General features: G+C 37.9%; 1 long non-coding RNA gene across 2 annotated transcripts; it reads right to left on the reverse strand.

The window, feature by feature from the left end:
• Positions 1-4,858: 4,858 nt before the first annotated feature.
• On the reverse strand, positions 4,859-15,915 carry LOC122235717. Of its 2 annotated transcripts, none has more exons than XR_006213736.1 (3): positions 15,712-15,915; positions 8,104-8,412; positions 4,859-5,166 (listed from the first exon to the last, which is right to left on the reverse strand). It is a non-coding gene; the product is annotated as an uncharacterized LOC122235717 (long non-coding RNA). The 2 variants fall into 2 exon arrangements; XR_006213735.1 differs by having other exon boundaries at positions 15,680-15,915.
• Positions 15,916-16,881: the final 966 nt, after the last annotated feature.

The following is a 16,881-nucleotide window of genomic DNA, read 5'->3' on the forward strand; positions in this document are numbered from 1 at the left end:
TCTTTAGTTCAAGGTACATTACTTGGGAGTATCATTCTCTGCTCTTGTAGCAAAATTCACAATTAAAAGAAAGAAATCCTATCTTGTGGGTATGCTATCTTATTGACACATGTTAATGACATTGCATCTGTGACAATAAATGACCAAGTTCATATTTCTGAGTCAGACCAAGAGACTCTCGAAGATCCCTCCTGTGAGTTTGTGAGCTTTTGCCCAGCTCTTTGAGATCACCAATGTTAGGTTTTTCCATCACTCCTCTGCCAAAGCCATCAAATAAGGGGCCACTGATCACCCAAAAAAGAAAAGCCACACCTAGCCATATGATTATATATCCTTCACTGAAGAACATAGGACAGCAAGTGCTCAGGCAGGTGAAGAGAAAGAAATAGAAAAAAATTCTATGTGTACTATACCAAACCACCACTTTCACTGGATATTGATGGTGATTGACTCACAAAAGTAGCCTCTCCAATCTAACTGAGCAAGACTACTTAAATATGACATTTTTAAAGCTTTTTAAGGAGCTAATTAATTCATTTGTTGGTTAAATACAAATAAGGTCCATTTTTATTTTCTTAGCCTCAGGCCTTGACTCTCAGAAGGCTGTTAGGCCTGCATAATGACTTCATCTGAATTTCATTTTATTTTCAGGCTACTTTGGAACAATTACATGACTGATTTATATTAGTCATCTCTAAGGACTCTCAGACCACGTTCCCATCTGTAAATAGGTACCCCTTCCAGTGCTACTTTCCTCTGGGTCACCACCTACGTGAAGGAGTTGAGAATTCCACATTTATGGGTTGATAACATTATTGACATTTGGATCTTTTTGTGGATCTGTTCCTGGTAAGTTAATATAAATCATTGTACAACCAAAGTGCAGGAAATTTTAGTGTATTTATAAATTTAAAATTAAATTGAGTCTTATTATAAGGAAAACATAAAGCTGATTTGACTCACATCATTTAGAAATAGCCTAATATCCCAGCTGACTTCTCATTATCCTCCTTTCCCCTAATCTAGCCTGAGTTAACTCCAATTAGGAAGTAACAATTAGTGGCCTTTCACACTAGTCCTTGCTAATGAACAACTCACTCCAGATATATTGGAAAACTCAAAGAAGTCATGTTATTTGGTCAGTAAGTCCCCTTTGTCAATAAATAATTCTATGAGCCTCCCAGACAACAGAACAAAACAGCTTAGATATTAACCTAGCATTTGCCTGACTCAGCATAATCAGTGTAGTTTCTGAAAGGGGGAAATTGCTTTTACAAGCTCTCTTGTATTGAGAAAATTAGTCTTAGGGATTTCCTTCACTCTATACTAAACCAATCTCTCTCTCTTATTTTTCCTTTTTTTCATTCTCTTTCTTTCAGTTCATCCACTATCCAGCCCTACCTCCATTAATTGCAAAGCACTAAATTGGTAGAGAGCAATGAACGTACTTTGTAGGTCAGCAAACTGGAAAGTAATTTTATTCATTAGGTAAAAGCACTACATTTCCCCCTTCAAAAAAATTTTACCATGATTTGTTATGATTCCACCTTGCATTTCTAGAAAATGTCTATGTTTAAAACCCTGTGAGTTCTATGAATGAAAATAGTTATCCATTTTTTAAGTTACAACTAAAAAGCCTGGAGGTCCAGTTGCAAATCACCTAGAGGGTGGGCTCAATGTCTTATTGATACCTGAGAGGAGGACCTATATAATTTCTTTGCATCAAGGCAATAGTTCACAGCACAGGATGCAAATAGGAAGTTTCATCCTATGCTTCTGGATGACCACTCTGAAAACAGACCATTCATTCAAGAACCTTAAAAAGATAAACACTATACATCTATGCATCTTAGGGATGGAGAGTGGGAGCTAATGTATTCCCAACTGTGGTTCTAATTCAAAAATACTGTGACCTCTCTGGGGAAGATATCTAAATCACTTTACTGATCAAGGTGCAAGTGACCTAGATTAAGGAGTCAAAGAAGGCTTCCTTGAGGAAAATATTCTTGATTTGAGGAATGAGTAGAGGTTAAAAGTGAAAGATGGCAAAGGGATAGCGGGGCTTCTGAACATAGGGAACAAGATATGTACAAGTACTGTAGTGAGCAGGGACACAGCACATTCTTGGAGTCTGAGAGGAGTCCAGATCACAAAGAACAAAAGGAGAATTTGCAAGACGCTGGAGATATAAAGTGGTGGCCAAGGCATGGAGGTTTTATGGGACATCCACTCCCTGGGACTAAGAACACATTTAATCCTCCATATCTTATCTCCTCTTTGTTTTGTGCCCCTGTAGACCTAGGAGCCCAGCCATAATTTTTTTTTCTTCATAGCTAATTAGAAATTCTAAAGAATGCTGCATTGGCATTTGCCTTAGGTATCAAAGGTGATAGCTGAGACTAAAAGGTGCTGCACATCTGGATCCAGATAAGCTGCCGGATGCCTCCAACTAATTCTTGGCCTTTGACTTCATCAAAACAGGAAATTCAGATGCCAGTTAATGGAGGATAAGATTTCTGAGATGTTGGCCTACTTCTTTTCTTCCTAGCATTTTTCCTTTTACTTTCAAGCAGTTGTGGGTTCTATGATCTTTGCTATAGGGAAAAGATATGACAGGTAGAAGGAAAAAATTAACCTAAGATAGATATATGCCTTCTAAAAGCACACACATTTAGGGAAACCTAAAGAACTAGGGTTTAGCTGATTAATTTTAAATAAATTAATTTAAATAAGATTTAAAATTCCATTCTACCATCACACTGGCCACATTTCAAGTGTTCAGTAGCCACATGGGACTGTCAGCTATCTATAGTGGACAGCGCATATAGAGAACATTTCCATCATTGTAGAAGCTGTACCGAACATTGCTGGACTAGAGCAGAGACAACATATTTGTGAGAAGCAGAGGACAAGACAAGCAGAGTATATCTTCTAATAAAGTATCAGCTTCAATCTTTGAGATAGCAGAAAAAAAAGACATTTATGCTCCCTCTCTCCCTTAGTAATCACCTTAAAACAACAACAAAAACGTGAACCTGAAATGTAAATGCCATCACTGGTGAGACAATGAGATGCTGTAACCCCAAGCTACAACATATGGGGAAAGTCAGCAAAGATCTAACAGACATGTGGGAAGATATCAGGAAGAGACATCTGTGGTTGCAGGTTTGGGAGAAAACCTACAGAGCACAGTTACCAAAGCAAGTGATCAAGGCTTAAAAGTGAATCCAACAATCCCTTTTCTTGAATGACAAACTTAGGTGGAAGGAACTTCCTAGAATCACATCCAGCAAAGTGGAAAAGCAAAAATCTGGAGCTGAACAAAGAATGTTTAGACACTTGGTCACCGCTGAAGACCAACTGCCAGGAAGTAAACTATGAGGAGAGGGGCTCCGGATAGTGAGCAACCATGCATCTGCAGATCTCCTTCAATGAGGGAAAAATAAATTGAAAAGAACTCATTCAGCGGTATGAACTTGTGCCATAAGGAAATTTCATAATAACCAGGGAGAGTAATGATAGCCCAGAAAACTGCCCTGGACTGTTCACAAATTTGCAAAGAGCTGGTCCAGAAAGAATCCATCTCATTTCAAGATTAATCATCATAATTATAATAATGAAACACGAACAGTATCTATACACAGATAACAGAAGAAGGAGGAGGAGGAGGAGGAGGAGGAGGAGGATGGAAGTGGAGGTGGAGGAGGAGGACGAGGAGGAGGACGAGCAAGAGGAAGAAGAAAAGGAACAGGAAAAACAAACCGTTGAAAAAAAAATTCACCAGGTAATGATTATAAAAACTGAGTAGGAAGCTCAAGCCAGCTACACCAGGAAAGAGCACTATTAATACGACTATGGGTTCTGAGGAGAGGATAAGTGGAAAGACTCTAGGTCATGCCCTGACTTTAGTTCCCCTGAGAGTTTACAAGAACCTTCCTGGGGAAATCTTGGGCAAGGCTGTAAGATCTGGGGAAAAAAGGACTTCATCACATTTAGGATCTCTTGCAAAGATGTAGCATGGGCCTAGTACTGTACATCAAGCAAGAATGTGGGTGGGAGGCAGTTATTTCCCTTTCCCAGTTAGTCATGGCCTACTTCCAGTTCTCAGAAGAGGAGTAGATCATAACTGGACAGGCAGTGAAATGAGCACCCTCAGCTTACCCAGGTGGCAGGAATGGAACACAAGAGGAGGTAACTTGTCCTACCAGGTAGTGAGACTTATCATGCAGTAGTATGAAGGCAGTGTGGTACTGGTCCAAGAGTAGACAACAGGCCAATCGAACAGAAACCGCCCCCCCGACACACACACACACACATATATAAATGGATACTTAGAAAATTAGCATTGCAGAGCAGTGTGGAAAGACTGGTGTCTTCAGTTAATGGTTCTGGATCAATTAAATTTCATATGGAGAACAATCAAAACTTGACAGCTAGCTTAACAGCTAAGCATATATGTTTTAAAACATAATTTCAAATGATTATAGACAAATTTCAAGAGCAAAACAAGTGTTTAAAATGAAAGGTGGAGTATTTTCAAGATTTTGAACTGGGGGAAAATTTCTTTTAAATAGAACACAAAAATACCAGTGTTAAATGAAATTTGATCAATGACATCAATTAAAGAAAATACGTTCATTAAAAAAATTCTATTCTGTTAGGAGTGTAGAAACCCACCATGAAGTTGGGGAAGGCATTTATAACACAAATAACTTTTCTAAAACGCTCATATCCAGAATATTTAAAAAAAATTTTACACACAAACAAAAAACAATTACAGAGACTCTAATAAAAAAATGGGGGAAATTGACGCTGTCTTAGTCTGTTTGGGCTGCTATACAAAATGTCAGACACGGGGTGGATTATAAACAAGAGAGGTTTATTGCTCACAGTTCTGAAGCCTAAAAGTTCAAGATGAAGGTGTCAGCATGGTCTCATTCTGTTCAGGCTAGCTTCCTGGTTCTGAACATGTCTGAACTTTCAAAGATTCTCCATCTCATTGGGTCTGAGCTTTCCACATTTCAAGGGTTGGCTTTTTCGGGTCTGGCAAATCAATTATCACTCAACCATCTGCTTTCCAGCACTGACATATTCTACTTTTTCCCATTTCCTCCATCCTCGTTATGGTTATATATATATTTTTTAAATCTCTGTACTGTATTTTCACTGCAATTTCAAAAGAAATAAAATTAGATGAATATATTCAATCTGCCACCTTTCCACAGAATGAGTTTGGGTCTCTTAATCTCTAAAATGAACATCAAAATAACTATTTAATGGGATTGAACTATTAAAAGAGATTTATATATTTAAAGCAACCAACATCTTTCCTGTGGCTATTAAAACAGGATTTAAATGCAGGTGAAACCACCACCACCACCACCACCACCACCACACACACACACACACACACACACACACACACACACATCACATTACATCACATCAAATCACATTAACATACGTGTACACACACACACGCACACACAAACAGTCTCATCTCCCCCCTCCTCCAACCCTGGAAAGATCATGTAAATTCAATCAAGGGTAGAATTCAGATGTGGATTATTCAGATATGGAGCTTATTCTGAGTGTGAGGCATTCTTAGTCCATAATGAGAAAATATAATTGACTACAGGAACCCTGAGGATATTTAGATACGAAGCATCAAACTTTCTCTTGAAAGACACTATTAAAACAGGACATACATTTATAATCAGTTGTATATCTGGGGAGATATTGGGATTTGAATAGAACAATATTAGTAAGCATTAATAGAATGTAGTATATTGCCTGACTTGTGAAATCTAGCAGTAAAAGAAGATCACAGTTCCCTGTTAATTAGGGCCACCTACAGTGTTGGAAACCTTTTTGGATGATCAAAGAGGAGGCATACTTAACCCAGGAGATGTTGACAAGCTCTTCAGCTTGTTAGCATAATATAACTCTCCACTAAGTGCTTGATGTACAAGCTCTTTTATGCTCTACCACAGTTTTGGTTTAGTAGTTTTTGAAACAATATTCCTTACATAAACAATGAAACTTAAATGGGAATTTGATTTGTGCTAGTATCTATTCAAGCATATCATTCAATACTGAATATCTTTTGTGACACTTTTTCTTACTACAAGAATTATAAAATACTTTAAGATACTAAGGATACTTCCCTTTTTGAATCTGCAAATGAATCCATAAAGGTCTAAAGAAGGTTGGGCTCAGATTACATAGGAGATCATCTATTTCCCCCTGCCTGCTTCACAACTGAAATACTGGTCCCTAATGTTAAACTTCAGGGAATTGAGAAATATACATTCTTGGTAAGGGATCTCAGATCAATGACTTCCTGAGCTGGAGAGGAATTTTTTTTTAAAGTCTCTGGTCTATATAAATAGTCTGTGCGGCACAGTAGGAAGATCATTTCCTGTGAATCAGATAAACATGCACTCAACTCCTCGCTTGTTATCTGAGTGCTTTGGGGTATGTTACTTCATCTTTCAGTGTAAAAACAAGGGTCATAATACCAACTTTTAAAGTTGTGTGGAAACAGGAAAAAGAAAAGGCCGATAAACCACCGCATACATTTGGGGCCTCAATAATTTGTAGCTCTTACCAATAAGCACTCGATCTGCATCCTTTTCTCACTTAAACCAAAAATACAATTCCTTATCATGAAAGGTATTGACAGACTGGTAGAAAAAGAAATATTTTAGAGTATTCAAAGTAAATTTATGTGTAGTATCATTAAAATGATTTTATTTTCTTCAACCTACTAACTACTGAAATGTACCTGCTGATTAAATTCAATTTGTTAATAAACATCTATAGAGGACGTAAATGCATGCCAAACTCAGTACACAGAACTAGGGATCCGTGCTTGGGAACCCTTGGACAAGCCTGACTCAGCAGGTCACAGGACTTTCTGGCCATTCTCCTTGTGGCGATGTGTCCTTCCTCTGTGAGCATATGGAATTGTAATTGTCACTTTCCATAACCAGGAGGTAATTTATAGCAAGGGAAGAGAGCAAAAGTGTATTTTCTCTTTACATTTGCACTGTGTAGTAAGAATTTTCAACTGCTTGTTGCTTTGTGATATCTCTGTTAGGGAAGAGTGAAGAGGCGAAACGAAATAAAGTAAATGTAAAAGCGGTGGATGATAGACCTGCTTATCGTCTTGGGTATAAAAGAGGTGGCAAGTCACCTCAAGGGGAGAAGCACAGGTCAGGTGATCCATGGAGCTCTTTTCCTGCCCCCTCAGCCCCGGCCTGACCCTCCCAGGCCTCTGCTTCTACAGTTCAGGGACCAGAGGTTAAGGTGTGTGGGGGAGTTTGCCAGGAAATAAGGCTTGGAGGAGCAGGCTGGGGCCAGGCTGGGGAGATTAGCCTTCATCCTCTAGGCACCAGGGAGCCAACAGAGGTCTTTAAACAGGGAAGCCATGTGATCAGATTAGCTTTTCAGGATGATAACTCTTTATTGTGGAAAATGGACTGTGGGGGGAGAGACGTGTTAAGGGAACCAATTAGGAGGCTGTTGTCTTACTGGACTTTCTTATACAATAACTATATGTTACTCTATAAAATATCTCAAGGACCTCATGGTGCTGTAATTTTTAGTATTTATTTAACATTCAACATAATTTAACTCCCTAAGCATTTTTTTTCATTCATTAATATATGTTTAAATACTATTCTAATAGAAAATAAAAATGCAATCCAACATGAACTTAAGGTACTCATCGTAATCTCAATTCTTTCAAAAGAATTAAATGCATGAAATATGCATGTTCACTCTGCATATGTATCCGAAAGCTCAATTCTGCATTTAAAACAGTGTTTCATTTGCAAATATTTATTTGCTTTGTGCTGCATGGTACCAACTTTTTTATTTTCCACATAAACTAATATCATAGGTTGAGACATTAACTAGATATTAAATTGTACAGCAGGAAACTGTGCAATACTAGCCACCTTCCTTTATAGCACTCTAAAATAAGTTTAAATATACGTGTGTGTGTGTGTGTGTGTGTGTGTGTGTATATATATATATATATATATATATATATATATATATATATATATATATATATATATATATATATAGACATACCTTCGAAGCTTCCACTGAGCCTAAACAGTAGAATATAAAATTACTCATAGAATTTGCTCAAGTTGCACTTTCGAAATTCACTCTTTTTAGAAGTTGTAAAGTATTCATAAAAGCTGAAAAAATGTGCAAAAATTTGCATTGATGGATGTTTTCTTATCCTCCATCAGGAAATGATGTACTTGAAACTCATTATAGATCTTCATAGAAACTCGACGGAACGTGCCTTGGGCTTTGTGCTCATCAGCACATACCGAGTTGACTGCATAATTCATATCTCTTGTGTCACATTTCATGTATAACATGTATTTCCTGTTAATTATAAAAATAAAAACACATCATATATTCTAAGAGCATAATTACGAAAATGCTGCAGAAAGTTGTGTTTGAAGTGTATTATCCAATTTCTCTTTTAAACATATAAGGCGGAAGTTATTTTCTCTTGCTATTTTAAAGACAGTTTAACAATGCTTCTTTTTTCTCTTCCACCTGACTCTACAGAATGATATAGAGGCTCCATAACATAGGAAACAGGAAATAATAGAGACAGAGGAGTTACCAACTCTATCATCTCGAAACATTTAGACAAATAAATAAAATGAACTCAGGACTTTCCAGGACAGAACCAAGATTGTTCTCTGGATATGAAAACCAAAGCAATTCACTGATTAGTGATTAATTATTTTTTTTCCTCTTTGAAGGACATGATTTTTTTTATATATGTTTGTAGTTCATAGAAAAACAAAATTCCATGAAGGGCCTGATCCTATTAGCCTCCGGCAGTCAAAATTCTCTTAGATAACATCTTCCTTTATAAAAGAGGAAATATATCATGTAATTAAGATTCTAACTACTTAATAATTATAATTTAGCTTGAGAGGACTTTTTAAGTATCATGTAAGGTTCATAAATCTTGAACTGCATATGAAGTTATAACCCCTATTGCAGTGTAAGCTTTCACACCTACATAATATACAAGCTCTAGCTGTACAAGATAGCCACCACCCTTTGGTTACTAATTAAACAGGCATGGTATTAAACATAAATTAACTATATAATTAATATTACATACTTGTCATAGGTAGTTATTGTGCATCTTTTCCCTTGACTCACAGGGAAGAAACTTTTTGGCATTAAACTTTGGTTAATTGATTCACTGCTGAAGAAATGGGCTGAATTGTTAGACTGACTTGTCATCAAATATGAACTTTTCCGCGCAGAAGCGACTTTGAGTTCCCTAAAGTAACCCTGTTTTGCCACCAAAACCTTATCTAAGAAAATGGTGTGATTTGTTTAGTAATATATATAACTTTGTAAATGTATTCACTTATTGATTTATTAATTTATCTACAAGTGCCATCAGAAACTAACATGTTTATAAAAATGGATATAAAAATATATAGTCACAGAAATGACAAATAGGCTTGCTATGACCAATTGCTTCCCATCTCTCGGCATTAGCTGCCTAACATATTCATATAAGTCCGGCATTATGAATATTATTATTATTAATAATAATAATAATAATAATAATAGCTATTGTGATTATAATAAGATCCCATAAATAAAGAAAAGGGATGCTGATCTGTATGCCAAGTATTTGCAGAGACCTTGAATAAAGCATTACAGACAGCATCCCAAAAGTTTATACAAAGTAACCAAGGAGGTACAAGAAGAATAATCCACTCTTCTTATGGGGTCATAGAAAAAAGTATCTCATGGTGACTGAAGATGACCCAGAACAATTCAAGTAGAGATGACTAGTGACCGATATAATATCTGAAACAGGAGCTGAGCTCAAGTTCTGAGCTTGAGATGTAAATTTATGAGTCACCAGCTGATTATTAAAAGATATGTAAAGGCTTTTTGGATGGACGAGGCTGGAAAGACATCTCTAGCAAAGACACCAAGCTTGAGCAAAAGAACATCCTTCTCAACTTGTTTAATAGTTCTTCACAATGGAAGCATTGGATGTATTTCGTGGGTGGTGAGAGGCAAATGATAAAACATTGGAAACTTGATTGGCTAGAAGAAAAGATTAAATTAGGATTTTATTCTTCATCAATTTGTATTTGTCAGAAATGAAATATGTTGGGGCGCCTGGGTGGCGCAGTCGGTTAAGCGTCCGACTTCAGCCAGGTCACGATCTCGCGGTCCGTGAGTTCGAGCCCCGCGTCAGGCTCTGGGCTGATGGCTCGGAGCCTGGAGCCTGTTTCCGATTCTGTGTCTCCCTCTCTCTCTGCCCCTCCCCCGTTCATGCTCTGTCTCTCTCTGTCCCAAAAATAAATTAAAAAAAAAAGTTGAAAAAAAAAAATAAAAAAAAAAAATAAAAAAAAAAAAAAAGAAATATGTTACCAGACTTACATATTTGCATATTTATATTGTATATTTACATGTTTTATACTCCTAGCTGTCAAATAGATATGAAATTCTATTATTTAGTAAACTATCTGAAGTAATGGTTTTCTTTATGCAATTATAACTGCTTCTTTGCAATCCTTATAAATTTAATATACATTTGATATAACTCCAATGTATCACTTCTGTTTGATAATGAAAAATCTTGAATGATATTTGAATAAACATTTTCAAATATACTTACATACTTGGGGTTTCCTAATTAATGGAATTCTTGAATATATGTAGGACAGATACACAAGTTTTAAGGCTTTTCGTTTGTTTTACTTGAAATTTATTTATTTATTTTGTGAGCGAGAGAGAACGAGCAGGGGAGAGGGGTAGAGAGAGGAAGGAGGATCCCAAGCGGGCTCTGCACCATCAGCGCAGAGCCCGACACAGGGCTTGAACTCACGAACCATGAGATCATGACATGAGCTGAAATCAAGAGACACTTAACCCTAAGCCACTCACACGCCCCTCAAGTTTTAAGTTTTAAGTTAACACATTAATGTGTCAAGGCATAGTTAAAGAAAAAGTTTAGGCTTTTTTATTGGAAGAAATTGGTTTCTAAGCCTGGGCAAACTGCTTAAAGTTCCATAATGTCTGCTTCTTTTCAACTGAAAAAAATAACAACTAGTAAGGATGAGATGAGATAAATAAAGCATGTGCAGCTTGAAAATGCTAATAAATCATGACTGTACTATAATTGGAATATATCGTTATGGAATGGTGTATATGTTCTACACAAGAAGTTAAGAATGTGCTGAAATCTGCATGTCCATTCCCAAATTTAAATGGAGCATACATGAGGACATATAGCATGAAGTTCCTGCTTTTAAGGAATTTCAATTGAGTGATGTAACAAATGAAAGATGTCAAAGCCAATTTGCATTAGGAAAGCAACTAGTATACATGATATTATCCAATAGACATCTAGTCTATCAGCAGTTTACAGATGATAGCTTTTGTAATGTAGAGGAAACACGAACAAAATATAATTTTTTTAATTTTTTAAAGAGCAACTCTTCCAAATGATTTCAATTTATGAAATGAATTATTTGATTGATTAATGAATTTTACAGAATTTACAATGCTTGTGTAAAAACAATTAATTGCCTCTTTGACTCAAACAGGTTTATATTTGTAAGTTATTTTTAAGCCCCCAGTTGAGACTATCAATTTCTTTAGTCAGGAGGCTCACCCTCATTAGTCAAATGAGAGATAGATTGCAGCTAGGAATATTCCAGTTTGTCCTCAGAATAGAACCCTCTCTCTCTCTCTCCCCTTTGTCCTTTTTCGTCCTCCTTCCTACAAAGATTTATTTTCCTATTTGTTTCCTCTTTTCCATCGGCTGATCATTGAAGGTCTGTTACTGCACATTCATTAAGACCACGCTGGGTGCAGAACACTGCAGAAGACATTGAGGAACTTAGCTCAGTAGTTTCTGATTGAATTGGGGCTTAATTTTGCTTTTGTTCTGCACTGGGATACAGAGATTTAGTTCATTCATGCCTTTTCTCTTACTTTTGCAGTTAATATTTTGGTTCACTTTTACAAACACTTTGAGTATTCTCTGTGACAAGAAATGAGCAAATTGTAAGAGACAATTATAATGCAATGGGATACGGAAATTACTTCCAAGTACAGGATGATGGGGCATAGAAGATGGGCTTAATCTATCTAAGGATGGGCTGAGGGGAAGACTTCTCGGACAACATGATATTTCAGTCAAGGTCTTACAAATGAGTAGAAATTACCTAGAAGTTGTGTGTGTGTGTGTGTGTGTGTGTGTGTGTGTGTGTGTGTGTGTGTCTGTGTGTCTGTGTGTGTCTGTGTGTTTGACAGACAAACACACACACAGACACACAGAGACAGAGAAGCTGGGATTGGGAGCAGAGTGGGCATTTCACAAAGAAATGCACGAGCAAAGATGCACACAAAGGCACCAAACTGGATGGTACTTTTACTGTTTGCTGCAGCTAAAACTGGGGAAGTGAGCAGTCAGGTCAGACTATGGGAAGCCTTATATGAAATGCTGAGGTGTAGAAGTCATAAGTCGTAGATATCTATATAGAGAGAGAGAAAAACAGCAGGAATCTAGACTTTAAATGCTCAACCTCACCTCTACAAGTTCAATGACAACTATATATGCAAAGGTTCAGGAAAAGAAACATACCATATTTTACTTTTTCTCTATTATACTTATTATATTTATTCCCTAGGTGATTTTGTCTAATCTTATGGCTTTAAGTATTATCTGTATGCTCCTGACTCCCAAATACTTTTATCTCTAGCCTCAATCACTGCCCTGAACTCCAAACTCACATCCAGTTGCCTACCCATATTCCCAATCAAATGTCTATTGGAGACCTCAAACTTAAGCTCAGTACAGAAATCCCACCATGCCCTCCCAAGCTGCTCCTCCCACACTTCTCCTTATCTCATTAAATAAAAACTCTGGTCTTCTAGTTGCTCAGTCTGAAATCTTGACTCCAGGGGCTTATCTGATCTGCAAGGATCTCCTGCTGGCTCCTTCTTGAATGTGTAATCAGAAACGAACCACTTCCCACCTCCCGTTGCTGCCAACCTACTGCAACTGTCATCTCCCACCCAGATTACTCCAGCAGTCTCCCAAATGAGCTTCTTGTTTCCAGGCTTGCTCTTGTAAAAAAGACTCTCCACATAGCAGAGTGAAGCTATAAAAACAGTCAGATCACATGACTCCCTCCAATGGCACCTCACCTCACTTAGAGAAAAGACCATATTTGAAAAGACCATATTTACCATGACCCACAAGCATTCTTGGATTAGCTCCTGATACCTCTCTGACCTTATCTCCCTCCTCTCTCCCCACTGCTTACTTTACTTCAACCCCACTGGCTTCCTTGCTGTTCCTCAGACACATCAAGTACACTCATGCACTTGCTAGTCTCTCTGCCTAGAAGGCTCTTCCCACCATGCTCTCTTCCTCCCTTCTTTCAGGCCTCTTTTCAAATGTCATCTTATCACTGAGGTCTTTCTTGGACGCTCTATATAAAAGAGCAACAGCTCCCCTTGGGTGCCTGGGTGGCTCATCAGTTGAGCATCTGACTTTGGCTCAAATCATGATCTTATGGCTTGTGGGTGCGAGCCTGCACTGGGCTCTATGCTGACAGCTCAGAGCCTGGAGCCTGCTTTGGATTCTGTGTCTCCTTCTCTCTCTGCTCCTCCCCGCTCTCATTCTCTCTCTCAATCTCTCTCTCAAAAATAAATAAACGTTAAAAAAAAAAAAGAGCAACAGCTCCTTACACACACACACAGACACACACAAACTGACTACTCCCCCAAAACCTACTCTACTTTACTCCATAGCACTTACCAGCATTTGTCCATGTATGTACACATCTGTATCTGTATCTATAGTTTATACTTACATACTGTCCCTTTCTCTCCCCTAGAATAAAAATACTATGTGAGCTGGGATCTGGGACTGTTTTGTTTGCTGCTAAATCCCCAGGTCCTACAACAATGTAACACTCAATAAATTTTTGTTAAATGAATGAATTTGAGGCTCCCTCCCAAGTATAATATTTCTTGGTGAGACACTCTAGGTTCCTTCTGCATCTCTTCTCTCAACCTCCCACCCCTCCTCTTCTGAAAAAGAACTCTTATTCATCATTTATTCTTCTTCTTTGTATCCCAAGTACCCAGCACACTCTGATATATCTGGCCACTCAAACAAGACAAAGGAGAGGCTTCACTGATCCATTTACACTTCTAAAATACAATAATCACTACTTCAGCCAGAAATAATTCCTTTATCTTCTAAGCTCATTCCAGAATTACAACTCTCTCTAGTTTATCATTCTAATGATGAGGATACACTGACCCAAGTCACTTCATGCAAGAAGATGAATCATAGGCCACCTGCCCCACGCAGCAGCCCAAAGCCCACTGTATCTCCCTGGTCACATAGGGTAACCAGGGGACCAGTAGTGAATTTACCATGAGGCTAATGAAGCGTACGTAACAGGGCTCCTCAATGTCATGGACACCTTCTAAAGTCCCATGCCTAATTGTCTATTTATAATTTTTTTTAATTTTTTTCTCTTAAAGAAAGCTGCACTAAACCTTTAAGTGTCAAAGCCCACAAAACCAGGACAAGATGGGAATTTTCCTAAGACAAAAAGGCAAACAAAATATAACCCATCATGCTTTGAACATGCATGTACCTGTCACCTTCTGGCCTCTCACCTCTTTAGCCACCCACATGTTCATCAACTTTCTACTTCCATTCCACCTTGTTTGAAAATGCCCATCCTGGACATTTTTAAAACCAAGACTGGTTTTGTCTCTTTTCTTACCACTATACATAATAATTTTCATTCTTACGCTTTTCAAATCTGTTTAGCAAACATGTTTCTTAAAATTTTGCCTCATAAAATTAGATAATACTTTTTATTTTATTTCAGGTTTCCCTGTGATGCATTTCTCTCATTCACAGAGTCATGGCAAGTTTCTGTTGTTTTCTTTTCCTCCTCTTACATTTCTTTTTCTAATGTGTAGGCTTGATGGTCAACTTCTCTCCGTGGTACCTGTGATTTATTGAGGAAGCTACCATTTGTCAGCTTTATCGTTCTTTCTCTGGACTGCTATTCACTGTTATGTTTCCTTTCAAGACCTGACACAGCACTTGGCATTAGAGGCACAAGATGAATAAATGAAATGTAAATCTAAGGGAAATTACCTTTGAATGGCATATGGTGCCTGCTCCTGTAAGGAGTTCAAAGCTGCCTGTTCATTCATAAATCCAGAATCCCCAAATTGTACTATTCATAGTCTTGTGACAGACAGTTGTTATAAATTTAACATTTATAGAATGAAGACTAAAACCTGGATTTCCCCCATGGACTTCATCTAGGGTCAAGAAACTCAGAGAATTCTCAATTTCTTTAAAAGATTTTTAAAAAGAACTACAGATCTTCAGAGTAAAGGGCACTTAAATTTACAAGGTTAGACACTCAATCAGCCAAAGGCTTCACAGCATGGACCAAACGCCCTGACATCTAAAATGTAGGATTTCTGGTTGTCCCAGAATTTTATATCCCTATAAACTGTCTTTTAGAACATGATCTGTATTTTAACCAACTGATTTTTGTGGGATTTCAGGAGGGAAAAACAAGTTACTTCAATAACTTACAATCAATATGAAGAACTTCACATAGAGCTAACCTCATAACTTTCCCTGAAAGAACTCATGTTTAATATGCACACAACACATTTCCTTGGGTTCAGAGTGCTGCATTCACTATGTTCCCTATTTTCTTGTCAGTCTTCCACAAAGTCTCCAACTTGCTCAGGAACAGCTGAAATAATATACACAATAGTTTCAAACAGAGAAGAAGGCAAACTATAAGAGACTCTTAAATACAGAGAACAAAATGAGTGTTGATGGAAGGGGCAGGGAGTAGGGGAAAATGGGTGATAGGCATTGAGGAGGGCACTTATTGGGGTGAGCACTGGGTGTTGTATGTAAGCGATGAATCATGGGAATCTACTCCTGAAGCCAAGAGCACACTGTATACACTGTATGTTAGCCAACTTGACAATAAATTATATTTAAAAAAATAATAAAGGGGTGCCTGGGGGGCTCAGTTGGTTAAGCATCTGACTTCAGGTCATGATCTCACAGTTTGTGAGTTCAAGCCCCGCATCAGGCTCTGTGCTGACATCTCAGAGCCTGGAGCCTGCTTCACATTCTGTGTCTCCCTTTTTCTCTGCCCCTCCCCCACTCATGCTCTGCCTCTCTCTCTCTCAAAAATAAGCATTAAAAAATTTTAATAAAAAAATAATAAATAGCTACCAGCTATTAAATACGCGCGCGCGCGCACACACACACACACACACACACACACACACACACACACAAAAGATTGAGAAAGTTACTTCTCTCTGAATCTTCTCTCCAACTGCGACTGGGGCTGATGTGAAGGGGGTGAGACCCTTCCTTGCCAGGACACTCTTGATTTTTTTCTCCTTTCATTTCTAACTTAAAAATCATACCACTTAGGGGCACCTAGGTGGCTCAGTCGGTTAGGTGTCCACATTTGTCTCAGGTTATGATCTCGTGGTGCATGAGTTTGAGCCATGTGTTGGGCCCTGTGCTGTCAGTTCAGAGCCTGGAACCTGCCTCAGATTGTGTGTCTCCTATCTCTCTGCCCCTCCCCCGCTCACACTCTGTCTCTCTCTCTCCCTCTCCTCAAAAATAAATAAACATTAAAAAAAATGTTTTTAACAAAATCATACCACTTAGAGTTTTGTCTTGGGGCTGAATCAGTGGGGGGGCAGGTGCCACAAATAATATATGGACACAAAATTGAACAATATAGAAATTATATGAAA

This window comes from Panthera tigris, chromosome F3, assembly GCF_018350195.1.
Source record: "Panthera tigris isolate Pti1 chromosome F3, P.tigris_Pti1_mat1.1, whole genome shotgun sequence".
NCBI classification, from domain to species: Eukaryota; Metazoa; Chordata; class Mammalia; order Carnivora; family Felidae; genus Panthera; species Panthera tigris.